Source organism: Eucalyptus grandis, chromosome 3, assembly GCF_016545825.1.
Source record: "Eucalyptus grandis isolate ANBG69807.140 chromosome 3, ASM1654582v1, whole genome shotgun sequence".
In the NCBI taxonomy this organism is placed as follows: Eukaryota; Viridiplantae; Streptophyta; class Magnoliopsida; order Myrtales; family Myrtaceae; genus Eucalyptus; species Eucalyptus grandis.
Window position 1 is genome coordinate 38,426,330 of NC_052614.1, and position 26,905 is coordinate 38,453,234.

The window sequence follows — 26,905 nt, forward strand, 5'->3', positions numbered from 1 at the left end:
CTTGTAGATTTCTTGGTTTTGGCTTCAATTTTTCATGTATAAATCTATCTCTGCTAAAGACAACTTCAGTTCAATACTGACAAAAGAAGTGAACCCATTCTGCTCCTGAAACATAAGTCACCACAGTGACTTAAAGTACAACTTCAATATATTGATGATTTACCATAAATGAAATAAGAATAAATTATGAAATCTTTTTCCAAAGGAGATTGATAATTTTATAGCTAGCTCTATTTCATTTTCTATAGTTGGCTTCACAGGCTTGAAGCAGCAACCTTCAGAAAACACGATCCTCAAAAGCGAATGACTCTGAGTCCCATTTCCTTCCATTTTCCGATAATCGATAAGGCTTAGTTGGATCGAGATACTCAAACGGATACTTGGGCGTCGGAATTTCCATATCTCCGTCCAACATCTTCACGATAGTACTCATCGCTGGCCTTGCCTCCGGCTTATACTAAATGCACAACAAAGCCACCTTCAACATCCTCAATGCCTTCTCTCGTGCACCCTCAAGAACCCCACAAAAAGAGACCATCACCAACAATTCCCCATTCTATAGCATGTCCCACGTCCACCGTGGAAGCCACTGCCTAGACTCACTCAGGTTGGGGTTGTGATTTCTCCTCCTCCCCACGATCTCAAACAGAAGCATCTCGAAGCTATACACATCGCACTAGTAGGTAATGGGATACGGCTTCCACATCTCAGGCGCTGCGTACCCAGGGGTTCCACGGAACCTCGTGAGGAGGATCTGACTACTTCCCTAATTGTGGAGCTTGGCGAGCCCAAAGTCCGTGACCTTCGGGGTCAGGTTCTGGTCTAGGAGGATATTCCTAGGCCTTATGTCATAGTGGACTATCCTCTGCTCGCATTCCTCATGCAAGTAGGCGATTCCCTTTGCCGTCCCCACCACAATCTCATTCATCTTGAACCAATTGATTGCTGACTTGTGTCCAAACAAGAACCCATCAAGGGACCCATTTTCCATGTAATTGTAGACGAGCGCCATCGTGGTTGGGTCGAAGCAAAAGCCATAGAGCTTGATGAGGTTGATGTGGTGAGTTCTTCCGATGGTGCTCACCTCTGCCATGGAATAATTTTTGAGTAAAATAAGGTGTTTGGTCAAAATTTCTATTCTTGAAATAGAAAATGAATATAAATGCGCTTAGTAAAAATTTATAATTTTTGTATTTATTTATTTTTTCTTCTTACTCACGGACTACCGACCGTCACCCGTCATCGCACGACCGCCGCACAACCTCCGCACGATCGCCATACGACCTCCACACAACTGTTGACCGTTGACACTGACCGTTGCCGCAAGATTCCCGCCCATTGGCCGCGAGAGGGGGTGGCGGTCTGCAGCGACGGTTGGCGATCGTACAGTAGGAGGCGGTGGTTGTGCAACAGTTGTGTGGTGGTTCGCGATGGTAGGTTGCCGACGGATGGTGGAGATCGTTGGTTGGTGTGTCGTAAGCAGTGACCGATAGGCTATAGGTAGTGGCGACCGTCGCCGGCAGTTTGGGCAATCGGCTGTTGACGGTGGCCATGGGCGACAAGAGGTGGCCAACGGTTGGGAGGTGGTCGGCAAAGTGGGCTGCAACAAGGAAGAAGAACGAAAGAGAAATTGAAAAGAAAAGAAAATGCATTATTTCTAGAAATTGTTCTCGGGAACAAGAAGCAACTTTTTTTTTTTTCTTGTTTTTGTTCCAAATTTATTCCCCAGCCACTTTTCTATTTCGGGGAATAGAAAAATAAGTTAGCGTTATCAAACAGATTTATGTTCTTCTTTTGTTCTGGGGAATAAAAGAACAGAAATCGGGAGAAATAGAAACGTTACCATGTAGGCCCCTAAACTACAACTTCAATATATTTCATGATTTACCATGAATGAAATAAGAATAAATTATGAAATCTTTTTCCCAAGGAGATTGATAATTTTATAGCTAGCTCTAGTTCATTTTCTATAGTTGGCTTCACAAGGTTGGAGCAGCAACCTTCAGAAAACATGGTCCTCGAAAGCAGATGACTCTGAGTCCCATTTCCTTCCATTTTCCGATAACTGATAAAGCTTAACTGGATCGAGATACTCAAATAGACACTTGGGCATTGGAATTTCCATATCTCCATCCAACATCTTCACGACAGTGCTCATCGTTGGCCTTGCCTCCTGTGACATCCTGAAATTCGACCTCGTTTCGATAAGGTGAAATGGGCATTTCGTCAACGTGCCTATGGTCCTTTTTCTCTGAGCTGATCACTCATGAGTTAACTAATCTATTGGGAGAAGCCGTTAAGGGATGTATCCGCGGTAAAATCCCTAAAAGCTACCTAATTGGTTGGATTAGACTAAAATCGCGTCTGATCGATTCTAACCATGAAATTTAATTTGGTTTCGGGAATCGAATATTCAAGCATGTCACAATTCATTTTTAGGACCGTCTCATCATCCGTCAAATTATTGACGAGTTCGAAATTTCGGGAAAGAAATTATCGAAGGAAAAATTGAAGACCGAAAGAAAATAGAAAGGGAATGAGAAAAGAAAAAAATAAGAATAATAGTATTATTTTATTTTATTTCTCTCTCTCCCTCTCTCTTCTTTTCTTTCTCTCTCTCTCTCTCTCTCTCTCTCCTTCCCTCTTTTCCCTCGTGCGGAATCCCCCACCGACTCCCCCCCTCCTTGCTGGTTCCCACTTTGCCACTCTCTCTCTCTCTCTCTCCTTTTTTTTTTTCTTTTTGACTAGTCAAACTCTTATCTTCTTCTCTCTCTCTCTCTCATCTCTCCTTGTCTCTCTCGCTCGACACTCTTCCTCCCCCTCTCTGTTCGTGTGAAGCCAATGGACAGAAGCAGAAACAGAAGCCGCAGCTTGCCGAAGACCGAAGCAGCCACTGTCGCTGCCCACGCACCGCCGCCCGCGCGGCCACCGCTCACCACCGTCCCCTTCACACCTCACCGACCTTGCCGTGTGCTGTCCAAGCCATTTGGCTTCTGCCCAGCACTGTTCCACCCTTGTCCGGCCACCTCCGGCCGCCGTTCGACGCCGCTGGACCTCCACCGGCCCTCCCCTGCACCTTGCCGCCCTTGTGGAAGTGGTTTGTGGCTGTTTTGTGTTCTTTTTCAGTCCGCACAACCACCCGCCGAGTGGGTTTCCAGCAGCTTCGAGCTCGCTTTTGGGCTGTTTCCGAGCCCCGAACCCGAGCCGTGCTTTGGGGTTTATCGTTCCTCGTGTCATCCCCGTCGGATTGATACGTTTTGCGCTTAATTCCGGTGAGTAATCTCACTAATCCCTGCTTAGTTTGCTAATTATGCTTAGGGGTTGGTTAGATTTAATTAAATGCAATTAGGTGGTTAGATTAGAATAGATTAGTGATAATTAGACAATTGTGATGCATGTTAGACATTTTGATTGTGCAATTAGCAAGTAGACATAGTCTACTATTTATTGAAAGCATCTCGGGATTTTTCCCAACCCTTAGCGGGCTTCAATTAGGCTTTTCAGGCCTACATTGGATTTTTAGTAATTAATTATTAATTTTCGAAATTAATTAATTATTTATTTATTTTTCCGGAAATTCAACCGGGATGGCCGGTGATCGGAATTTTATGCTGGTGATCGTGGTGAAGTCTATTTATCTAATTGGGCTTTATTTTGAGCTAAATTGAATTTTTAATATTTATTAATTAATTTTCGAAATTAATTAATTAATTAATTATTTTTCTGAAATTAAGGCTGAGTTGACCGATGACTGGAATTTTGTGCTAATTGTTGTGGTGCAGTCCATTTATTTAATTGAGCTTCAATTTATATGGAATTGATTTAATTATGAATTTTTAGGAGTTATTCATATTGAGTTGATTGTTAATTATTTGATTGAGAAATTGTTGGGAATTGGTTATCACCTGAAAGAAAATACGTGGGCTCGGTGAATTGGAATATCACTTGGAGAATGCACGTGAGTTCGGTGGTTGAATATGTCATCTTGGCGAAGAGGTCGCCTTAGAGAATGCATGTGGCTCGAAGACTCGGTATGTCCTCCTAGAGAATGCACGTGGCTCGGTGACAGAGTTTGGTATCCAAAAGAGCACGTGGCTCGGTGATTTGATGCGTCACTTTGGTAAACTAGTGGCTTAGAGAATGCACGTGGGCCCGACGTTCCGGAATGGCATCTAAAAGGACACGTGGCTCGGTGATCTGATGCGTCACTTTGGTGAACTAATACCTTAGAGAATGCACGTGGGTCCAGTATTCAAGAATAGCATTTAAAAGGACATGTGGCTCGGTGATTTGATGCGTCACTTTGGCAAACTAGTGCCTTAGAGAATGCACGTGAGTCCAGTATTCGAGAATGGCATCTAAAAGGGCACGTGGCTCGGTGACTTGATGTACCACCTTGGCGAAGAGGTCGCCTTAGAGAATGCACGCGGGCCCAAGGTTTGAGGCACATGGCTTGGAGACTTGGTATATCGTCTTGGAGAATGCACGTGGCCTGGCTTTTAGATATTTCACCATGGGGAATAATTTGGGTGACATGTAATCGACTGGTTCGATTTGTTTTGAGTGAGTGGGTGCCTATTAAGAATTGTACTAACTTGCAGGTGGGATCTAAGGACAAGATAAGTCTTCTGACCTGTGTGTTTAGGCAGCCTATAGTATAATAGTTTACTAATCGGGCCTTAGTGGGGTAGAACTTGCTGAGACGTAGTCTCATCCTAGTTGTGAGACAACATTTCAGGCCCGTAGATGAACCCGAGGAGGATGAATCGGAGAAGGAGAACACTGAAGTGAAACCTGTGGAGAAGAAAGATTTTTGAAGAAGAAGATCCAGAAAGGGATCCTGAGTACGACTGAATGAGGACTGAGGTCCCATCCTCTTTTGGGAATCCTTTATTGATGTGAATAGAGTGAAATTAGAAAGTCGTGAATAGTTTTGTGAAGTTCTTTGAGTTATGTTCTGTATAAAAGTATGGTTGTGAATTTCAATATAAAAAATATGACATTGATTTTCTATCCCATCGATTTACTGTCTGGGGATTTATAACTACTTTTGCATGTGCTTAATAAAAGAAAGGGTCGGCAATACATAGTCCTAGAATATCCCATTATAAAAATCGACCAGGTAGAAGGATGTGTGCATGCCCGAGGATCAGGGCGTGACACCTCCGGCTTGTACTGAATGCACAACAAAGCCACCTTCAACATCCTCAACGCCTTCTCTCATGCACCCTCAAGAACCCCACAAAGAGAGACCATCACCAACAACTTGCCATTTTGTAGCATATCCCACGTCTATCACGGAAGCCACTGCCTAGACTCACTCTGGTTCGGGTTGTGATTTCTCCTCCTCCCCACGATCTCAAACAGAAGCATCCCGAAGCTATACACGTCCCACTTATAGGTAATGGGATACGACTTCCAAATCTTCGGCGTTGCGTACCCAGGGGTCCCACAAAACCCCATCAGGAGGATCCAATTGCTTCCCCTATTGTGGAGCTTGGCAAGCCCAAAGTCTGCAACCTTCGGGGTCAGGTTCCCATCTAGGAGGATGTTCCCAGGCTTTATGTCATAGTGGATTATCCTCTGCTCACATTCCTCATGCAAGTAGACGATTCCCTTTGCTGTCCCCACTACAATCTCATTCATCTTGCCCCAATTGATTGCTAACTTGTCCTCGAACATGAACCCATCAAGGGGCCCATTTTCCATGTACTTGTAGATGAGAGCCATCATGGTTAGGTCGAAGCAAAAGCCGTAGAGCTTGATGAGGTTGATGTGGTGAGTTCTTCCGATGGAGCTCACCTCTGTCATGAAACAATTTTTGAGTAAAATAAGGTATTTGATAATTATACGAAATGTATATTCTTGAAATAGAAAAAGAATAGAAATGCACTTGGTAAAAATTTGTAATTTTTTGTATTTATTTGTTTTTTCTTCTTACTCACGGATCGCCGATTGTCGCCCCCTGCCACACAACCACCACACGACCTCTGCACGATCGCAGCTCAAACTCTGCACGACCACCACACAACTGCTCACCGTTGCGTAGGATTGCCGCCCACTGGCTGCGAGAGGGGGCGGCGATGATGGGTTATGGGCGGTGGTCGTGCGATCACAGGCGGCGGTCGTGCGGCAGTCATGTGGCGGTTGGTGATGGTAAGCTGCTAGTGGACGGTGGCGGTTGTCGGCCGGTGGGTTGTAGGCGACAACCAATGGGCTATGGGCGATGGCGATCGTCGCCGGCAGACGACTACCAACAGTGGCAAGAGGTGGCCGACAGTTGGCAGGTGGGTGGCGGTGGTTGCAACATGGAAGAAGAACAAAAGAGAAATTCAAAGGAAAAAAAAAAACTTATTTGTAAAAATTGTTCGCGGGAACAAGAATCTACTTTTTTTCTTGTTTTTGTTCCAAATCTATTCCTCGGCCAAAAAAAAAAAAAATCAGGAGAAATAAAAACTTTACCATGCAGGTCCTTAAAGTACAACTTCAATATATTCATGATTTACCATAAATGAAATAAGAATAAATTATGAAATCTTTTTCCCAACGAGATTGATAATTTTATAGCTAGTTCTATTTCATTTTCTATTGTTGGCTTCACAAGCTTAAAGCAGCAACCTTAAAAAAAACACGGTCCTCGAAAGCGGATGACTCTGAGCCCCATTTCCTTCCATTTTCCAATAACCGATAAGGCTTAGCTGGATTGAGATACTAAAACGGATACATGGGCGTTGGAATTTCCATATCTCCATCCAACATCTTCACGACAGTGCTTATCGCTGGCCTTGCCTTCGGCTTGTACTGAATACACAACAAAGCCACCTTCAACATCCTCAACACCTTCTCTCGTGCACCCTTAGGAACCCCACAAAGAGAGACCATCACCAACAACTCCCCATTATGTAGCATGTCCCACATCCACCGTGGAAGTCACTGCCTAGATTCACTCAGGTTTGGGTTGTGATTTCTCCTTCTCCCCACGATCTCGAACAGAAGCATCCCGAAGCTATACACATCGCACTAGTAGGTAATGGGATACGGCTTCCACATCTCAGGCGCTGCGTACCCCAGGGTTCCACAGAACCCCGTCAAGAGGATCCGACTGCTTCCCCTATTGTGGAGCTTGGCAAGCTCGATGTCTGCGACCTTTGGGGTTAGGTTCCGATCCGAGAGGATGTTCCCAGGCTTTATGTCATAGTGGACTATCCTTTGCTTGCATTCCTCATGCAAGTAGGCCATTCCTTTTACCATTCCCACCGCTAGGGGTGTCAAAAATCAAACCGGAAATCGAACTGAACCAAAAAATTCGGTTTTTTTTTTGTTCGGTTCGGTTCTCATTAAAAACCAACATTTTTTTATTTGGTTCGGATTTTATCGGTTAACTGAACCGAACCAAATCACAAACCGATAAAATCCATAAACCATTTTTATCTCTCCCGAGTCCCGAGTCCCGTCTCCTCCTCTCCTCTTGCGACTCATCTTGGTCGGCGATGGCGAATGCGATAGCAATGATGACGGCGACTGCAACATCGACGGTGACTGCGACCAATTGAGGGACATAGCCCCTTTCTTCTGCAAGTCTCTCCTTCATCCCTCTTTCTTCTGCGATGGTGACGGCGACTGAGAAGAATTTGTAGCGGCCACATGCCCAAGCATGTCCTGCGCAGGCAAGTCTCTAATCCCGTCTTCATTGCTCGCTGCCTTTTAATTTAATCCCGTGCTTGCGTGCGTACGCTTCCTCCTCTCAGGCTGAGGTGGAGAGGGTTTTGGGGACATGGGCAATAAGAGGGATTGGTTTCTTGGAGTTCCATGAGCACATGGATTTTGAAGCGGGGGATACGTTCGTTCATATGCTTGAGGATGGGTTTTTCCCTAATGGTTATTGTTTCGTGGTGGTTGCTCGAGCTTGCTCGGTCCCAGAGAATGCATCGATTGGTGATATGGTTTTCGGGTTTATTATCAATAGCGGCTATCTTGATTCTGATGTGTGTGTTGGGTGTGCATTGATCGACATGTTTGCAAAGGGTAGTGCTGATTTGGTTTCAGCTCGTAAGGTGTTTGAGAAAATGCCTGAGAGGAATGTGGTTGCTTGGACTTTGATGATGACGAGATGTACTCAGTTGGGTAGTCCAAAGAAAGCTGTTGATTTGTTTTTGGATATGCTGGTGAGTGGGCCTTCGCCAGATAGATTTACACTCACGGCTGTTTTGTCAGCATGTTTGTCGACCAAGAAAATCCTAAGACTGTTGCGTATGTTTTACATGAGTCAACCTGTAGATATGTTATGTTTCTGATAGTTTCAATTATACAAGTTTAGGAACCCGTCATGGATAAGGTCATAGGTTTGATGAGTGGAGTTTTTTACTAATGGAGTTGAGGTATAACTTCAGTCTGTATATTTACATTTGCTTTTCCGTTGGATACAGAGGAGGTGAAGTCCAAATGTCGGAGGATTACACATGCAGATCTATACCAGGTGAAAAGACTGTGTAAAGGATTGGTTCTTCTGTCTTACATCTGTTTACCTGAAAATTGTCCCTACCACGTTAACTCTTTCTCTCTAATCAAAACTGTAAGGTACTTTCAGGATCTGTCTGTATTTATACATATCATCTGGAAAAGAAGTTTTATTAATTGAATGTGGCAGATAGAAGGTAACAGAGGAGGCGTCTAGAGAAGCTCTCTGCTGCCTTGGAATTCAACATCTGCTATGGCTTCAGATCCTCTGGAAAATGTGGTGTAGAATTCTCAGAAGCCTGATTAAAATCTTGTACAAACTGCAGGGTATGTAATAGGATATAGAATACAGTCAAAAAGAATGACCGTTTGATGAAGAAATCTTGTAATACATTTGGTTGGACACAGGTCAGCTTCAGTAATGCACTGTTTATACAGAATTCTACAAATGGAGTTTGAGGTGTATGTTTTATTATGGATGCCGGCCATAATTTTTCCTTTATCTTTGTCAAACACAGATTGTCTCATCATAGTAAAATTTTACTTATGGTCAATACTGAACGTAATACTGAACGTTCCTCAGTTTATTCGCAGTGTATAGCTGAATGTCACCAAACAACTTTCATATCTTTCCAGTTTTGTATCTCTTTTAGCATAAAGGCGCTTAGTTTTTATGGCCCAGCTGAGTAAATTTCATCCTATACAAGCAAATGGTGGTTAGATAGACATACGCGTCAGGTTGTAATATATCAATATCAAAACCATTGATAAATGATAAAATTTCTCGCAGAATGTCATCAATCGAAAAACAAAAAATCCCCGGAAACATCTCAATGAAACAAAATTCCAATGCCTGCCCAAGATAATGTCATTTACCGAAGAGCACGTTCAAGGTCAGATCCATCGCTCATTGTTCATCACATAAGCGACAAGTAAAAGCAGAGATGGCAGACTCCACTGGATTGCCAATTTGAGGCCAAGCGAAGTTCGCACAACAACATCATCGACCACCGGTCCGCAAAACACACCATCCTTGGTCTGGCTACTCGTATAGCTTACGAAGCTGATCGGTGTCGTGCCAGTATCCGAATCGGCCTTGAACTTGAAAGAGAACTTCTGCGCCGAGCCCGTACCCTTGCTCCGAATCATATAGTTTTGAAGGACCAATCCTGCTTGTGCCCTGACTTCGAAATCGCCAATGCAAGAGTCATATTCCGAAAAAAAAAAAAAAAAAAAAAAACTGAAATATCAAACCGAACCAAACCGAACCCAACCGAAATTTTGGTTCGGGTTCGGTTCGGTTTTTTCGGTTTTTTCAAAAAACTGAACCGAACTGAACCGTCGACACCCCTACCCACCGCAATCTCATTCATCTTGCACCAATTGATTGCTAACTTGTCCCCAAACAGGAACCTATCAAGGGACCCATTTTCCATGTACACGTAGACAAGCGCCATCGTGGTTGGATCGAAACAAAAGCCGTAGAGCTTGATGAGGTTGATGTGGTGAGTTCTTCTGATGGCGCTCACCTCCACCATTGAATAATTTCTAAGTAAAATAAGGTGTTGGGTAATTATACAACATTTCTATTCTTGAAATAGAAAAAGAATAGAAATGTGCTTGGTAAAAAATTATAAATTTTTGCATTTATTTGTTTTTTCTTCTTACTCACGGACCCGACCGCCGCCCTCGCCGCATGACGCCGCACGAGCTCGCACAACCACTGACCATTGGCGCCGACCGTTGCCGTAGGATTGCCACCCATCGGTCGTGAGAGGGGGCAATGGCCGATGGATTGTGGGCGGCAGTTGGCAGCAATGGTTGGCAGTTGTGCGATGGCAGGCGGCGATCGTGCGGCGATCATGAAGCAGTTGGCAATGGTAGGCTGCCGGCGAACGGTGACAGCCGTTGACCAGTGGGTTGTAGGCGGCGGCGATCGTCACCGATAGTCGCCGGCAGTTGACTACGGACGGTGGCCGTGGGCGACAAGAAGTGGTGGATGGTTGGCGAGGCAGCCGGTGGTGGCTGCAACAAGGAAGAAGAACAAAAGAGAAATTGAAAAGAAAAAAAAAACTTATTTTTAGAAATTGTTTCCGGGAACAAGAATCTATTTTTTTTTTTTTTTTCTTGTTTTTGTTCTAAATCTATTCCCTAACCACTTTTCTATTCTGGGGAATAGAAAAATAAGTTGGCGTTTCCAAATAGATTTATGTTCTTTTTTTCTTTTGGGGAACAAAAAATAGAAATTGAGAGAAATAGAAATGTTACCATGCTCGCCCTTAAAGTACAACTTCAATATATTCATGATTTACCATAAATGAAATAAGAATAAATTATGAAATATTTTTCCCAAGGAGATTGATAATTTTATAGCTAACTCTATTTCATTTTCTATAGTTGGCTTCACAAGCTTGGAGCAGCAACCTTCAGAAAACACGGTCCTCAAAAGCGGATGACTCTGAGTCCCATTTCCTTCCATTTTTTGATAATTGATAAGGCTTAGCTGGATCGAGATGCTAAAACGGATACTTGGGCATTGGAATTTCAATATCTCAGTCCAACATCTTCACGACAATGCTCATCGCTGGCCTTTCCTCCGGCTTGTACTGAATGCACAACAAAGCCACCTTCAACATCCTCAACGCCTTCTCTAGTGCACCCTCAGGAACCCCACAAAGAGAGACCATCACCAACAACTCACCATTATGTAGCATGTCCCACGTCCACCACGGAAGCCATTGCCTGGACTCACTCTAGTTCATGTTGTGATTTCTCCTCCTCCACATGATCTCGAATAGAAGCATCTCGAAGCTATACACGTCGCACTAGTAGGTAATGAGATACGGCTTCCACATCTCAGGGCTGCGTACCTAGGGGTTCCACGAAACCCCGTTAGGAGGATCCGATGTGGCATCCCAAAATTCATGGTAACCTCCAAATACACTAAGGCCTATGAATAGGTGATGGAAGTATCATCAAGTTGTATTGTAGCCATTTGATCTATGATTTGCAATAAGATTTATGGCCAAGTTTTTAATGGATAATTATTTGATAGGAAAGAAAACTCTATTATTGGCCATGTGTTTTATAAGGTGGAATTTATTGACTTATGATTTCAAGTTTTATGGCCAAAAGAATAAGGTAAATTAAGTATTTATATGATGGGTAATTAGGTGATGATTAAAAGGAAAAATTAGAAGAGTGTGTTGAATTTTATTGGCCCAAGATCAACCCCACCATTCAGCCATTTGGGCCTGGCCCGCGAAGCCCAAAGGGGAGAGGAGCTGCCGTCAACCAAGGTTGGCCCAAGCCCAGCCGGATAGAGCCCATCTTGCATGGCAATTATCAAGTGTCACCGGCATGCAAAGAAATGATTACAAGCTTATCATGAAGGGGAAGAAAGAAGAGGGGGGCGGATTAAGCGAGGAAAGGGAGAGAAAGAGAGGGGGTCGCACGAGAGAAAGAGAAAGAGAGAGAGAGTGGTCGTCCAAGAGAAAGAAAGGAAGAGAGAAAGAGAGTGAGCGTGCAAGAGAAGAAGAGGAAGAATGAGGAGTTCTTTGCCGCCTAGTCGCCGCCATTCGTTCGCCTCCTTGCCCGTTGTTTGTCGCTATGTTTGTGCACGGATTTGAGGCAAGTAGAGTCCAAAATCCTACCCTTTGCTTGCTGTGATATGTGTTGTAAGGGATGGTTAACTTTGGTTGTGGTAGAAGTGAAGAAATTCGAAGCTCTAGGGAGAAATAGGGTAGCCTTGCATTATGTTTTCTAGGAAGACAGTCCAACCTTTGATGAAATTGTGAGCTGCATGCGACTTTTTAGTTGGAATCTTATTTTGACTCTTTGATAAAAGTTGTAGAAAACTTATTGGAGAGTAACATATCAAAATTTCAGAAGAAATGAACAAGTATAGACCGGTGAAACTATTTTTCTTTGAAGAAGTTAGATCTGGAAATCGAAATGCTGACTTAGTGTGATTTTGTGAATTTTATAAAATTCTCCGGTTGAAATTAGATTTCATGTTCTGAATGAAAGTCGAAGATAACATGTTAAGGAGTAACATACTAAAATTTTAGAGGAAATGGTGATTTTAGGTTGGTGAAATGATTTTATTTGAAATGGTCAGATCAAGGACTTTTTGCTGAGGGTTAGAGACGGCTACGGTGATTATAGTTTTTAATCTATCACAAATATTATTTTGAGTTCTACATTAAATATTTACTTCTGGACCTTTTCTATAATATATAAAAATTTCATAATTTTTGGAGCTGATTTAGGATTTTTACCGAATTTGTGAATGAAACTGTGTATGGCAATATTCCGAAATTTTAAGGACTGTGATGTGTGGATTGTATTGATTTGTGTGATGTTCTTTTGATATGGTGTTCTTCACGGAATACTTTCCTCTAGATCTTTTATATAACATGCCAAATTTTTAGAATTTAATAACGCTGTTTACTAAATTTTTTAGAATTATGACCAAAGGAGTGCAATCTATTTTCATCCGAAATTTGCTGCATTTTCAAAAATAAATAAAATTGTTCCATGTGATATAATGTCTTGAGTGGTTGATTATGCTGCATATGTAATGACATATGACATGTTATATGACATCAAATGCTGGTTGAGACCTTTGATAATTGTTGCATCAAATACCATGTTGAAATTGAGATAATAACAAGACTGTCGAAGGTGTGAGCCGACGATGCCCCGGTTATGGCATACCCTACTGACGTTGAGGTGGAGTGCACTGAGAATTCCTGTATTAGTATACCTGGTCTGGAGTATATCCGAGTTCGAGTATTGGTGATGTACAACGTGGGTTCAGCTGATGGCCCTATTATCCAAGAGTTTTTGTCCGTTCACGTTCGACGTAATGGGGTGATGCTAGGGATGCTACCGCCTCTGTCGCCTGATGCACCAGGTTGGGTGTGATGTCACGTATGACTAGTGGGAGCTGATGTTTTTTTTTTTTTTTTTTGATAGCCGACACTTGTCAATGGAGAGATGTACATGTTTCATATAGGGTCGAGTTCTCTTTTGGGTTATAGCCAAGTATAGTTGAAAATCTTGGCCTTTTTTATGCATTGACTCGAAATGTCCATCGTGAAAATATAAATAAAAGTGAATCGGCTTTATCTTTTCTTCTGGTGTGTAGTTGGTGTGTATTGCATTATGGTTATTGAAGTGAGAAATGGTGAGATACGTTTATGCTTCCGCTGATGAACTACGCTGGGACCTTTACAAAAAAAAAAAATAATAAATGGAAAAGTATTCTATTGATCAACCCCTATAAACTATGGTTACACTTAAATTAAAAAAAAAAGTTACCTTATTCGCATGTAGTAGGATGAGTGACAAGCACCTGTGGTGACCCTTCATGGATTAGGGACCGTCAAGGGGTGCCACATCCAACTTCTTCCGCTATTGTGGAGCTAGGCAAGCTCGAAGTCCGCGACCTTCGAGGTCAGGTTCCGGTCCAGGAGGATGTTCCCAGGCTTTATGTCATAGTGGACTATCCTCTTCTTGCATTCCGCATGCAAGTAGGCAATTCCCTTTGCCGCCCCCACTGCAATCTCATTCATCTTGCACCAATTGATTGCTGACTTGTCCTCGAACAGGAACCCATCAAGGGACCCATTTTCCATGTACTCGTAGACGAGCGCCATCGTGGTTGGGTCGAAGCAAAAGCCATAGAGCTTGATGAGGTTGATTTGGTGAGTTCTTCCGATGGAGCTCGCCTCTGCCATGGAACAATTTCTGAGTAAAATAAACTATTTGGTAATTATAGAAAATTTTTATTCTTGAAATATAAAAAGAATATAAATGTGCTTGGTAAAAATTTATAACTTTTTGTATTTATTTGTTTTTTCTTTTCACTAATAGACCGCCGACCGCCTCCTGCTGCCCGCCGTCGCACGACCGTTGCATGACCTTCGCACGACCGCCGCACGACCTCCGCACGACCACCGCATGACCGCCGCACAACGGCTGACCGTTGCCATCGACCGTTGCCGCAGGTTTGCTGCCCATGGGCCGCGAGAGGGGGCGGCGGCCGATGGGTTATGGGTGGCGGTCGACAGCGACGGTCGGTGGTTGTGCAATGCCAAGCAGCGATCATGCAACGATTGTGTAGCGGTTGGCGATGGTTGGCTGCTGACGGATGGTGGCAATCGTTAGTCAATGGGCTACGGGCAACAGCGACTGTTGCCAGCAGTCACCGGTGGTCAACTACCGAATGTGGCCAAGGGGGGAAGAGGTGGCCGACAGTTGGCAGGCGGCCAGCGGTGGCTGCAACACAAAAGAAGAACAAAAGAGAAATTGAAAAGAAAAAAAAATTAGAAATTGTTCCCGAGAACAAGAAGCTACTTTTTTTTGTTTCTTATTTTTGTTCCAAATTTATTCCCCAGCCACTTTTCTATTATGGGGAATAGAAGAATAAGTTTGCGTTACCAAACAGAATTTTGTTCTTTTTTTGTTCTGGGGAATAAAAGAATAAAAATCAGGAGAAATAAAAATGTTACCATGCAGTCCCTTAAAGTACAACTTCAATCTATTCATGATTAACCATAAATGAAATAAGAATAAATTATGAAATCTTTTTCCCAAGGAGATTGATAATTTTATAGCTAGCTCTATTTCATTTTCTATAGTTGGCTTCACAGGCTTGGAGTAGCAACCTTCAGAAGACACGGTCCTCGAAAGCGGATGACTCTGAGTCCCATTTCCTTCCATTTTCGATAACTGATAAGGCTTAGCTGGATCGAGATACTAAAACGGATACTTGGGCATTGGAATTTCCATATCTCCGTCCAACATCTTAATGACAGTGCTCATCGCTGGCCTTTCCTCCGGCTTGTACTAAATGCACAACAAAGCCACCTTCAACATCCTCAACGCCTTCTCTCGTGCACCCTCAGGAACCCCACAAAGAGAGACCATCACCAACAACTCACCATTATGTAGCATGTCCCACATCCACCGCGGAAGCCATTGCCTAGACTCACTCTAGTTCGGGTTGTGATTTCTCCTCCTCCCAATGATCTCGAACATAAGCATCTCAAAGCTATACACGTCGCACTAGTAGGTAACGGGATACAGCTTCCACATCTTAGGGCTGCGTACCTAGGGGTTCCATGAAACCCCATTAGGAGGATCTGACTTCTTCCGCTATTGTGGAGCTTGGCGAGCCCGAAGTCCGCGACCTTCGAGGTCAGGTTCCGGTCCAGGAGGATGTTCCCAGGATTTATGTCATGGTGGACTATCCTCTTCTCACATTCCGCATGCAAGTAGGCAATTATCTTTGCCGCCCCCACTGCAATCTCATTCATCTTACACCAATTGATTGCTGACTTGTCCCCGAACAGGAACCCATCAAGGGACCCATTTTCCATGTACTCATAGACGAGCGCCATCGTGGTTGGGTCGAAGCAAAAGCCATGGAGCCTGATGAGGTTGATGTGGTGAGTTCTTCTGATGGAGCTCACCTCTGCCATGGAACAATTTCTGAGTAAAATAAAATATTTGGTAATTATACAAAATCAAGAATAAAAAAGAATAGAAATGTGCTTGGTAAAAATTTATAATTTTTTGTATTTATTTGTTTTTTCTTTTCACTCATAGATCGCCGACCGCCAGTTGCCACCGCCGTCGCACGACCGCCACACGACCTTCGCACGACCGCCGCACGACCTTCGCACGACCGCCGCAGGACAGCCGCACAATGGCTAACCATTGCCATAGACCGTTGCCGCAGGTTTGCTGCCCACCGGCCGCGAGAGGGGACGGCGGTCGATGGGTTATGGGTGGCGGTCGGCAATGACGGTCGGCGGTTATGCAATGCCAAGCAACGATCATGCGACGATCGTGTGGCGGTTGGCGATGGTTGGCTACTGGCGGACGGTGGCAGTCGTTAGTCAATGGGCTATGGGCAACAGCGACCGTTGCCAGCAGTCGCCGATGGTCGACTACTGACGGTGGCCACGGGGGGAAGAGGTGGCTGACAGTTGGCAAGCGGCCAGCGGTGGCTGCAACACAAAAGAAGAACAAAAGAGAAATTGAAAAGAAAAAAAAATATTTTTAGAAATTGTTCTCGAGAACAAGAAGCTACTTTTTTTTTGTTTCTTCTTTTTGTTCCAAATTTATTCCCAGCCACTTTTCTATTATGGGGAATAGAAGAATAAGTTTGCGTTACCAAACAGAATTTTGTTCTTTTTTTGTTCCGGGGAATAAAAGAATAAAACTCAGGAGAAATAAAAACGTTACCATGCAGTCCCTTAAAGTACAACTTCAATCTATTCATGATTAACCATAAATGAAATAAGAATAAATTATGAAATCTTTTTCCCAAGGAGATTGATAATTTTATAGCTAGCTCTATTTCATTTTCTATAGTTGGCTTCACAGGCTTGGAGCAAAGCAACCTTCGTAAAAACACGGTCCTCGAAAGCGGATGACTCTGAGTCCCATTTCCTTCCATTTTTCGATAACTGATAAGGCTTAGCTGGATCGAGATACTAAAATGGATACTTGGCATTGGAATTTCCATATCTCCATCCAACATCTTCATGACAGTGCTCATCGCTGGCCTTTCCTCCGGCTTGTACTGAATGCACAACAAAGCCACCTTCAACATCCTCAACGCCTTCTCTCGTGCACCCTCAGGAACCCCACAAAGAGAGACCATCACCAACAACTCACCATTCTGTAGCATGTCCCACATCCACCGCGGAAGCCATTGCCTAGACTCACTCTAGTTCGGGTTGTGATTTCTCCTCCTCCCAATAATCTCGAACATAAGCATCTCAAAGCTATACACGTTGCACTAGTAGGTAATGGGATACAGCTTCCACATCTTAGGGCTGCGTACCTAGGGGTTCCACGAAACCCCGTTTGGAGGATCTGACTTCTTCCGCTATTGTGGAGCTTGGCGAGCCCGAAGTCCGCGACCTTCGAGGTCAGGTTCCGATCCAGGAGGATGTTCCCATGATTTATGTCATGGTGGACTATCCTCTTCTCACATTCCGCATGCAAGTAGGCAATTATCTTTGCCGCCCCCACTGCAATCTCATTCATCTTGCACCAAATGATTGCTAACTTGTCCCTGAACAAGAACCCATCAAGGGACCCATTTTCCATGTACTCATAGACGAGCGCCATCGTGGTTGGGTCGAAGCAAAAGCCATAGAGCCCGATGAGGTTGATGTGGTGAGTTCTTCCGATGGAGCTCACCGCTGCCATGGAACAATTTCTAAGTAAAATAAAATATTTGATAATTATACAAAAATTTTATTCTTGAAATAGAAAAAGAATAGAAATGTGCTTGGTAAAAATTTATAATTTTTTGTATTTATTTGTTTTTTCTTTTCACTCATAGACCGCCGACCGCCACCGCCACCCGCCATCGCACGACCGCTACACGACCTTCGCACGACCGCCGCACGACCTCCGCACGACCACCGCATGACAGTCGCACAACGGCTGACCGTTGCCATCGACTGTTGCCGTAGGTTTGCTGCCCACCGGCCGCGAGAGGGGGCGGCCGATGGGTTATGGGTGGCGGTCGGGAGTGACGGTCGAGGGTTGTGCAATGCCAAGCAGCGATCATGCGACGATCGTGTGGCAGTTGGCGATGGTTGGCTACCGGCGGACGGTGGCATTCGTTAGTCAATGGGCTACGGGCAATAGCGACCGTTGCCAGCAGTTGCCGGTGGTCGACTACCAACGGTGGCCGCAGGGGGAAGAGGTGGCCGACAGTTGGTAGGCGACCAGCAGTGTTTGCAACACAAAAGAAGAACAAAAGAGAAATTGAAAAAAAAAAAAAAATATTTTTAGAAATTGTCTCGAGAACAAGAAGCTACTTTTTTTTTGTTTCTTCTTTTTGCCAGCCACTTTTCTATTATGGGGAATAGAAGAATAAGTTTGCGTTACCAAACAGAATTTTGTTCTTTTTTTGACCGGGAATAAAAGAATAGAAATCGGGAGAAATAAAAACGTTACCATGCAGTCCCTTAAAGTACAACTTCAATCTATTCATGATTAACCATAAATGAAATAAGAATAAATTATGAAATCTTTTTCCCAAGGAGATTGATAATTTTATAGCTAGCTCTATTTCATTTTCTATAGTTGGCTTCACAGGCTTGGATCAGCAACCTTCAGAAAACACGGTCCTCGAAAGCGGATGACTCTGAGTCCCATTTCCTTCCATTTTTCGATAACTGATAAGGCTTAGCTGGATCGAGATACTAAAACGGATACTTGGGCATTGGAATTTCCATATCTCCGTCCAACATCTTAATGATAGTGCTCATCGTTGGCCTTTACTCGGCTTGTACTGAATGCACAACAAAGCCACCTTCAACATCCTCAACGCCTTCTCTAGTGCACCCTCGGGAACCCCACAAAGAGAGACCATCACCAACAACTCACCATTATGTAGCATGTCCCACATCCACCGCGGAAGCCATTGCCTAGACTCACTCTAGTTCGGGTTGTGATTTCTCCTCCTCCCAATGATCTCGAACATAAGCATCTCAATGCTATACACATCGCACTAGTAGGTAATGGGATATGGCTTCCACATCTTAGGGCTGCATACCTAGGGGTTCCACGAAACCCCGTTAGGAGGATCTGACTTCTTCCGCTATTGTGGAGCTTGGCGAGCCCGAAGTCCGCGACCTTCGAGGTCAGGTTCCGGTCCAGGAGGATGTTCCCAGGATTTATGTCATGGTGGACTATCCTCTTCTCACATTCCGCATGCAAGTAGGCAATTATCTTTGCCGCCCCCACTGCAATCTCATTCATCTTACACCAATTGATTGCTAACTTGTCCCCGAACAAGAACCCATCGAGGGACCCATTTTCCATGTACTCATAGACGAGCGCCATCATGGTTGGGTCGAAGCAAAAGCCATAGAGCCTGATGAGGTTGATGTGGTGAGTTCTTCCGATGGAGCTCACCTCTGCCATGGAACAATTTCTAAGTAAAATAAAATATTTGGTAATTATACAAAAAATTTATTCTTGAAATAGAAAAAGAATAGAAATGTGCTTGGTAAAAATTTATAACTTTTTGTATTTATTTGTTTTTTCTTTTCACTAATAGACCGTCGATCGCCGCCCGCCGCCCGCCGTCGCACGACCGCTGCACGACCTTCGCACGACCGCCGCACGACCTTCGCACGACCACCGCATGAGCGTCGCACAACGGCCGACCGTTGCCATCGACCGTTGCCGTAGGTTTGCTGCCCACCGCCGCAAGAGGGGCGGCGGCCGATGGGTTATGGGTGGTGTCGCAGCGACGGTCGAGGGTTGTGCAATGCCAAGCGGTGATCATGCGACGATCGTGTGGCGGTTGGCGATGGTTGGCTGCTGGCGGACGGTGGCATTCGTTAGTCAATGGGCTACGGGCAACGGCGGCCGTTGCCGGCGGTCGCCGGTGGTCGACTACCGACGGTGGCCGCAAGGAGAAGAGGTGGCCGACAGTTGGCAGGTGACCAGTGGTGGCTGCAACACATAAGAATAAATTATGAATCTTTTTCCCAAGGAGATTGTTAATTTTAGAGCTCTATTTCATTTTCTATAGTTGGCTTCATAGGCTTGGAGTAGCAACCTTCAGAAAACACGGTCCTCCAAAGCAGATGACTCTGAGTCCCATTTCCTTCCATTTTCCGATAACTTATAAGGCTTAGCTGGATTGAGATACTCAAACGGATACTTGGGCGTCGGAATTTCCATATCTCCGTCCAACATCTTCACGATAGTGCTCATCGTTGGCCTTGCCTCTGACTTGTACTGAATGCACAACAAAGCCACCTTCAACATCCTCAACGCCTTCTCTCGTGCACCCTCAAGAACCCCACAAAGAGAGACCATCACCAACAACTTGCCATTTTGTAGCATGTCCCACGTCCACCGTGGAAGCCACTGCCTAGACTCACTCAGGTTCGGGTTGTGAATTCTCCTCCTCCCCATGATCTCGAATAGAAGCATCTCGAAGCTATACACGTCGCACTTGTAGGTAATGGGATATGGCTTCCACATCTCAGGCACTGCGTACCCAAGGGTTCCACGGAACCACGTCGGGAGCATTCGACTACTTCCCCTGTTGTGGAGCTTGGCGAGCTCGAGGTCCGTGACCTTCGGGGTCAGGTTCTGGTCTAGGAGGATGTTCCCAGGCTTTATGTGATAGTGGACTATCCTCTGCTCGCATTCCTCATGCAAGTAGGCGATTCCCTTTGCCGTCCCCACCGTAATGTCATTCATCTTGCACCAATTGATTGTTGACTTGTCCCTGAATAGGAACCCATCGAGGGACCCATTTTCCGTGTACTCATAGACGAGCGCCATCGTGGTTGGGTCGAAGCAAAAGCCATAGAGCCTGGTGAGGTTGATGTGGTGAGTTCTTCCGATGGAGCTCACCTCTGCCATGAACTGCTCCTCGATCCTATTGTGGTGGGCATTCGAGAGCACTTTGACAGCCACCAGAGTTCCGTTCAGCAACTCACCTTTGTAGACAGATCCATAAGCACCGGAACCGAGCAAGGTGGCGTAATCTCTGGTATAACAGCTAGCTGCTCCGAAGAAAATCTGGTGGGCTTCAGGAATCTCTCTAGGGTACCGAACTGATCGGGCACTTCCCAATTGTGTACTGGTGAGATAGCTATTGGGGCGACAGAGATTACCCGGGATGGCGAAGAATGAACAACATGTGTAGCTTCCCTGGCATAGCTTGGGATCGCTTTCTTCAAACATTTGATAAGGAAGTACACAACGGCAGCGGCTGCTGCAATCCCCACCACACCTGAAACTGAAAATAGATTGCAGTGATAGCATTGTTAAAAGTTTTATCACAATATCAAATTACGAACTTCATACGTAGGTTCAGATTCCACTTACTAATGACAGGCGCTGAGAACCCATCCCTCCTCAAGTTGATTGGTTCACTGACACGACCGGAATGAATTGGCGGGTCTTTATTGAACTTGATGAAATCATATTTGAAGGAGCTCGTCTCTTCTAGGCGGAATCGAATCGGATCTTGTTGTGGGATCAAGAACTTCTCTCGTTGCGAGCCCGTTAATTAAGACAGCACTTATGCCTCCAGCTCTGGTTACGCAAAGTACAAACATCCACAGAGAGGTCTGTTTTTTGTTTAGCTTTCGACTTGGACAAGCGTGCATTCGTGGTTTAAGCTCAGTGCGGTTTGTTAAAGGGAGTTCAGCTTCGAGGCATCTTCGCAGAAAAGCAAATTGAAATTGATATGCTTCAGTCAACAGCTTGCGCAATCTCTCCGCCGAAAATACTCCATCATTTTCGACGCAGTTGTATTATCCACATGTCAGCTTACCCGACTCTCATTGCATTGAGTATTAATGACAGTTAGTACCAGCGCATTCTCAACTGCTCAAATGCAGTCACTTTGCGTCTTAATATCGAATTTTTCAGTCTCTCATCAACACTGAAATAATGATCGTCTGTTTCATCTATTTTGAAATTGAGTGTGCAACTCAATGATTGACGAAATTCAGGAAAGATTATTGTCAAGATTATGGTTGATTTCATGAAAAATGAAAGAAGTAGGATTTTGCGCCAAACAAATACCATTGACAGAATTAGATCTTGATCGAACATTTTCCAATTCACAATCCTTGTAACTTGTCACATCCAATTGACGCCCACGTGGAGAGGGAACGAAACAAGAACAATAATAGTTGCCGCAACCTCATCTTATAAGTGTAAACCGCTGGAATTCTCTTTAAGAATTTATCATAGTTGGTTTTTCCATGAAAAGAAAGTGCTTCACCCATCCACATACAATTCCCAAAGTGGGATCCTTAAGTGGAAAAAGGGATCCATAATAGCACCGCTTTCGATGACCCTCTTTAATAAATAACTGATCGACATGCAAAATACTTATAAAGAAGGTTTTCACACCCATTTTAATAAAAAAAACTGATCATCAAAACACTTACGAAGAAGTTTTAATAAATAACCGATCGCCATCCAAGACACTTCTGAAAAGCTTTTATAAATAACTTTTCAACCCCTCCCGCGGCCGGTAAGCTATGGGCGGCAATCCTGCGGCGGCGGTCGGCAGTCGTGCGGCGGTCGTGCAACAGTTGTGCGGCGGTCGTGCGACGGTCGTGCGATGGTCATGCGGTGGTCATATGGCGGCAGGCGGCAGTCCGTTAGTAAGAAAAACAAATAAATACAAAAATTTATAAATTTTTACCAAACGCATTTCTATTTTTTTTTTATTCCAAGAATAGAAATTTTGTATAATTATCAGACACTTTATTGTACTAAAAAATTGTTCCCGCGGAGGTTCTGGCCGCTTATCTACATGATAGTTTGTCAACACGTTCACATACTCACCATATCTGTCCTCCCAAAACTGAGGCAATTCCCCAGAATTCTTCCTATGAAAATACATATATACTTCCCTCTTCCCAGGAATAGTATGCTCGCTTAGCTATGTAATCCAAGTGGAAAACACAGATGGAGGGCACACAACTAATGTCGATTTGGTACTCAGTTGAAGCAGGGTTTTGGGTTTTAACACTTCTTTTGAGACTGAGAAACCCCTTTACTCGTTCTACCCCTCTTAACCTTTCTCTTAGCCAAATCAGATCGAACCTCATCATCCTCACATTGTTCACCAGCACTATTGACACCATCCCAGCTATAAAACTACCAAATTTAGCAAAAGCAATCAAAGGAAGTAATGTCAGAGTCTTACCCAACCCCATATCATCTACGAAAATCCTACAGAGGTTCTGCCCGCTTATTTGTGTGATAGTTCGTAAACACGTTCATATTGTTAGAGAAAACTCCTTAACTGTTTTGAAGCTGACAAAACCTTTCCCAAAGTCTAGTATGAAGACTTGTAAACTCAAGTGTTATAGTTTGAAGAATTCAAGACTCATCTGTCAAAGTCTGAAGACCGTTTAGACTTTATTCTCAAAGTCTGACCTCACTGACAGATTCCAAACTGACAAAGAGAAGACTTATCCAGATGCGAGTTTGAAGGATTTGGTTCGTACAGTTGAAGAAGATCTTATGGCTAGAGATAGCACCTAGTGATCAATTATTCTTATTGGAATCAATTTAGATAATCAGATATTTTGAAAGGCGAAGTATACTTTGAAGGCTCTACTTATGGAAACCTAGATCCTGATTGTATGAGCGAGTAGGATTGATGGGCTATCATCACATTCCTTAAATGACTCGAGATCTCTTTGATTAATTCTGTCCAACGGGTAGATTGGAAGAACTCATTTGAAAAGTGTCAACGGTTATGAGGCATGAAGGAGTATATACGACGCTCAAGTTATTCAAGTGTGTGCGTGAAAGAAAAATTCCAAAATCTGAAACTCTTGGTTCTTTGCTATTTCAATCATTGAACTTAAATTGTACTCAAAAGAGAGATCAAACACTTGTGAGACCTTGAGGAAGTGTAATAGAGTTTCTACACTGTGGGGGTCAAAGACGTGAGATTGTAAAATCTCTTTTGGTTCATAGTGAAATCTAGCCAATGGGTTATCAGTGCGGGAGAGTGGACGTAGGCTTGATCTAAGCTAAACTGCTATAAACTTTGTGTTTTCATTATCTTTCCTTGAACTCCCTACTTTAATTCATAGCTTTACATAACTGCTTATAGTTGTTTACATCTTCAGTCTATTATCCTCTAAAGATGAGCGAATTTGTTAAGTCTCGCAAAAATTTCTTTCAACACATATTCACCTCCCTGTAGGTATTCTTACTAGCCCTATCAATTGGTATCAGAGCCTGTATACTCATTTTATTGAAGTGTTTTTACTTTTGAGTTAAAGATCTATGGTTAGTATTTTAGCTCCAAGTTTGGTTGAAAGCCAACGCAACACTAGACCTCCTTACTTAGATGGGAGAGAATACAATGTGTGGAAAAACAAGATGAAGGCATTCCTGAAATTGAAAAATCCTATGGAATAGAATGTAGTAGAAAAATGGATCATTCCTAAAGCTACATTAACCTCAGAAAGAGGAAAGAAGTTGTAGAAGCTGGCGAAATGGGACAAGAAGAAATAACCAAGAGACAAGCTCTTGATGCTAAAGCTATCTACTATTTATATTGTGCTTTATCTCCTACTGAGTATAACAGAATTTCATCTTGTGAAACAGTCAAAGAAGTCTGGGACAAGTTGCACGTTACCTATGAAGGAACTGATCGAGTTAAAGAAACAAAAATTAATATTTTACTCGGACCGTATGAAGCCTTCAAGATAAAGCCAGGAGAATCTATCACCGACATGTTTAGTTGTTTTACAGAAATTGTAAATAGTATATCAGGGACAGCCAATCTCAAGGTTAACAAATTGCTGCGTGAACTCTCCAAAGACTGAAATCACATGAAGACTTCAATAAGGGAAACTTAGAGGATCATGCCACTTTCTGTAGACAAACTAGTTGGCACACTTTAATCATATGAAGTGAAGCAAATTAATGAGGAAGAAGATCCTAAAGGTAAGAAATCAATTGCTTTAAAATCTAAAAATGATTCTGATACAGATTCAAAAGATGATATGAACAATGAAGAAGTAGCACTCATGATAAGGAAATTCATAAAGTTGAATAGAAAAGGCTGAAGATTCAACTGGAAGAACCAAAGCGCTCAAAAGTTTCAAAACAAATCAACTAACAATGATGAAGCCAACAAAGATGTGATATGTTTTGAATGCAAGAAAAAGGGACACATAAGACCCAACTGTCCTCCGTTGAAGAAAAAGAAGGGAAAAACTGAGAAATACAAAAAAGACTCTCAAAGCAGAGACATGGAGTGATACTGAATGCAAAAAAGTGATGAAGAATATGACAATATATGTCTAATGGTAAAATCAAAATCAGATTCAAACTTTGAGACAGATTCAGACTCAAACTCAGACAACGAAATCGAGGTAAGCATTTTAAAAATTCCTACTAAAGTCTCAAAATACATAGATGAACTTTGTCTCGGTCTTAAAACCTTTCTTAAAATGATTTACGAGCTAAAAAGGGAGAATTCTACACTTAAGCAACATGAAATTTCTTGAAAAGAAAAGTTTGAAAATCTAGGCAAAAATTTTGCCAATTTGAAAGAAAATGCAGATTCTCTGTCAAAAGAGAATACTTTCTTAAAAAAAGACATTTCTAATATTACAAAAAGATTTTCACTAGGGTTTGAAAAGTTGGAAAATATTCTTTTAGTACAAAGACCTTATTTTAACAAGTTAAGTTTGGGAATGACTCCATAAACTATTCTTCTAATTGATTTTCCAAAAGTAAATGAAAGAATCAAACAAAAACTTACAAAAACTTTTTACAAAAATCATTTTTAAAACGCTTTTGTAAAACCTGTTGGCCGATTCAAAGTGTAATAGCTCAGAACACTTCGAAAAAGAATGTCCTAAAGTTTGGAGACCTGTTAAGAAGAATTGGGCAGAAACTATATTTAAAACTAACTCCTCTGGATTCAAGAAAATCTGGGTACTAAAGAAAGCTTGAGCTCTTTTTGTAATTGTAGATTACTATTAAGAAAAAGATTAAATGGTATTTGGATAGTGGTTGTTCGAGACACATAACTGGAGATTCAAGTTGTTTTATAAAGTTTGTGCATTTAAATGGTGGAAAATTTTCTTTTGGTGGAAACAGCAAAGGAAAAATTGTTGGATGTGGAATTGTAAAAATTAGAAGTCTCACAATCAACAATGTCTCCTTGGTGGAAGGATTAAATTATAATCTACTTAGCATTAGTTAATTGTGCGACACTATATTCAAAATCAATTTTCAAGAAGGAATATGTTCGAGAACTAGTAAAGATGCTTCTCAATCTTTCATTGGACGAGACATGTGAATATTTATCTCCTGAATATAAAACTAGAGAGTTCTCAGTGTCTAATATCAATTCAAGATGAATTGAACCTTTGGCATCGAAAGCTTGGCCATGTTAATATGAAGCAGATTGTCAAGATCTCTTCCAAGAAACTTATTCGTGGACTTCCCAGTCTGACTTATTAAAAGTATGATCTTTACACACCTTGTGTCTAAATTAGTACTAATATAAAAGGTTTAGGACTTTTTTTGGTACTTTTCCCATTTTTCGCCGCAGGGTTTGATGAATTGTCTAATGGTTCTTCTCCAAGAGGGCTTTTGGAAACTCAAGACGAATCATAAGGCTTTGAAGTGCAACTTAAAACTTTACATATCAAACACGGTTAGAGCAAATATGCATGCATTCATCGAGGAGGTAGACAACTTAGGCTATTCTAGAACGTACATATCGTTCATTGAAGTATCTATCTAACTTATCTAAGATTTATGCATAGTAGTTTTACTGTATTTGTGTCACCAAATTTCAGTTATTGTACCTTTTGCTAGAAAACTTTTTATCTTGTAGCTATGAAACTTTCTACACTTATCTCACAAATGTATAAGT

General features: G+C 42.8%; 1 long non-coding RNA gene and 8 pseudogenes across 1 annotated transcript; 1 reads left to right on the top strand and 8 right to left on the bottom strand.

The window, feature by feature from the left end:
- Positions 1-277: 277 nt before the first annotated feature.
- On the bottom strand, positions 278-1,093 carry LOC104439639 (annotated as a pseudogene).
- Positions 1,094-2,002: 909 nt separating this feature from the next.
- On the bottom strand, positions 2,003-5,811 carry LOC104439638 (annotated as a pseudogene).
- A 900-nt stretch (positions 5,812-6,711) lies between these two features.
- On the bottom strand, positions 6,712-9,995 carry LOC104439637 (annotated as a pseudogene).
- On the top strand, positions 8,424-9,011 carry LOC104437414. Its single transcript, XR_005549388.1, has 2 exons — positions 8,424-8,476; positions 8,648-9,011. It is a non-coding gene; the product is annotated as an uncharacterized LOC104437414 (long non-coding RNA).
- An 888-nt stretch (positions 9,996-10,883) lies between the features above and the next one.
- On the bottom strand, positions 10,884-14,201 carry LOC104439636 (annotated as a pseudogene).
- Positions 14,202-15,222: 1,021 nt separating this feature from the next.
- LOC104437413 lies at positions 15,223-15,947 on the bottom strand (annotated as a pseudogene).
- Positions 15,948-16,375: 428 nt separating this feature from the next.
- On the bottom strand, positions 16,376-17,691 carry LOC104431177 (annotated as a pseudogene).
- A 1,007-nt stretch (positions 17,692-18,698) lies between these two features.
- Positions 18,699-19,422, bottom strand: LOC104431176 (annotated as a pseudogene).
- A 645-nt stretch (positions 19,423-20,067) lies between these two features.
- Positions 20,068-23,209, bottom strand: LOC104439633 (annotated as a pseudogene).
- Between the last annotated feature and the right edge of the window lie 3,696 nt (positions 23,210-26,905).